The sequence below is a fragment of the Cariama cristata genome, unplaced genomic scaffold (assembly GCF_000690535.1).
Source record: "Cariama cristata isolate BGI_N322 unplaced genomic scaffold, ASM69053v1 scaffold19509, whole genome shotgun sequence".
NCBI lineage: Eukaryota > Metazoa > Chordata > Aves > Cariamiformes > Cariamidae > Cariama > Cariama cristata.
Genome location: NW_009634296.1, coordinates 68,247 through 70,669, shown reverse-complemented (window position 1 = coordinate 70,669; position 2,423 = coordinate 68,247).

The following is a 2,423-nucleotide window of genomic DNA, read 5'->3' as shown; positions in this document are numbered from 1 at the left end:
GAACCATAAAAGCATCCTGTACAAAAATGGAGAATGACTATGCTCGATGAATTAAGGCCATAAATTGAGACTCAACCTCGTAACTATTGATCAGATTCCCTTCAGGCTTGCTGGGAACATTACTGCTCTATTAGAATTTTATGGCTCTTTAGTTAAGGATACTCTCATCAGTTTTACTCACCTTCCTCAGTGAAAGACATTAACTTGTTGGAGAGCATCCAGAACAGGGTGTGAAGTGTGGCACTGGCTCTAAAGCAAGCTATTAAGACAGAAGCTGGTGAATTTATTTGCATTAGCAGCACAGGGAATATTCAGAGGACAGTGACTCAGTGCCACATGATATCAGCTCAGATATTTAATAGTAAAAGCTTACCCCCTGCAACATATGTTATAAACATTAACTGGTCAAGCAGGCAGTGTTGTTCAACAGCAAGAGCTAGCCAGCCTGTCAGAGTACAAGGATTGCACGGGCTCCTACTTGAAATCCAGGCACTCAGGCCCAGAACCCAAATTCTACAAACATATTCCTATGGAGGGTAACAGAAGCTAACAATGATATGTTCACATACGATTTCACATTTTAAATGGTGAGTATTTCACAGTCAGTGAAATCAGGCTGCTCCTCCCCCTCCCATCTGACATGCATACTAGTCTCAGCAAAGTGTTGTCCAATTATATTTGCTAATCCCAATTGCTAATCCCTCCTCAGAGAGACTGTTCAACATGCTGGTAGATGTATCACCTTGTTAATTCACAGTTAGTATCCATCATTGCTCCCACCCCAATAGCTGTACTGCCTGTGTGGAGAACACTAGCATAGGTAAGACTATGGAGAGTTCAATCTTTTGAGTGGGACACTCCTACATACGTTGCTCAGAATCACCCTGCCTTTCATTTTCTTGTGTCACATCATTAACTCTGCTCATTTGCTGGCTTCTGGGTCTTTTTCAGCATGACAGCTCTCCCGCTTCTCACTGCCAGAGACCATCTGGGTTTCAGATTATTGGATCCCACCTTCTCAATTTCATGTAGTGCTGATTATTTTACAATGGCTTTAACATGTTCTCTTCTTGCTGGACCTATGAATAGCAGCAGTCCGGTTAAATCACAAAGCAAGGCCCATACCTGGCAAAATACTTACAGACGAAGAGCAGTACACACCTGAGTGGCAGGAGTGAGTGGTAAAGATGCTGCAAATAGAGCAGAAGCAGCACATTTCTGGGAAAGCAGCAAAGTTAGGCAGGGTACACATGGTAGTCTAAGCATCTTGTCATCAAAAGGGGACTTGGGTTCCATGAGAAGTGGAAACTTGAAGCAAGCAAAGACAGACAAGGAACAAGATACATCTTTAGGGTCTGACACTACAAACACAACCAGAACTAGTATAGTAAGCAGATTTAACTTAAAATAGGACTAGCACTAGCAAATATTTGCAAGTTTTCTTTGCACTACACAGTACTGCCAACAGCAAGCATGCAGTTCTCTAAAATAAGGCTTCCAAAATCAGAAGACTGGTATAAAAACCCAGAAGATTAGAAAATAATTATAAATGTCTGGTATTTGACCCTGTAAGACGACATTTTTACACTTTCTCCATGACCATAAGAAGATGGATATTCATGCAGTCTATGAATACAAGAGCCAAGACTTTAAGAAATAATCCAAGTATTTCAGGACTTGTGCTTAACTGTGAAGTATGTCTAAATTAGTCAGGCCTTGAATAAGGAACAGCTTTAGGAAGATGGTGAAGAAAGGACAGGCTGGCCTTTCCAGCTTCCCAGCCCACTCTAGGCAGTGGTCTTACATCACATATATCCTCTTTCACAGAATCACAGAATGGTGGGGGTTAGAAGGGACCTCTGGAGATCACACAGTCCAACCCCCCTGCCAAAGCAGGTTCACCTGCAGCAAGTTGCACCTGAACATGTCCAGGCGGGTTTTGAATATTTCCAGAGAAGGAGACTCCACAACCTCTCTGGGCAGCCTGTGCCAGTGCTCTGCCACCCTCAAAGTACAGAAGTTTATCCTCATATTCAGATGGAACTTTCTGAGTTTCAGTTTGTGCCCGTTGCCCCTTAACCTCTTGCTGGGCACCACTGAAAAGAGTCTGGCCCCATCCTCTTGACACCCACCCTTAAGGTATTTATAAGCACTGATCAGATCTCCTCCTGGTCTTCTCTTCTCCAGGCTGAACAGACGCAGTTCCCTCAGCCTTTCCTCATAAGGGAAATGCTCCAGCCCCCTCATCATCTTTGTTGCCCTCCACTGGACTCTCACCAGTAGTTCCTTGTCTTTCACAGAATCACAGAATGGGATTTCATTCTTGCAAGATTTTTCAGTTGTTGCTGATAAATAGGATCCACAAAACTACAGCCTTGACTGCAATGAAACAACCTGAAGGAGAAGTGACAATATGAAGACTT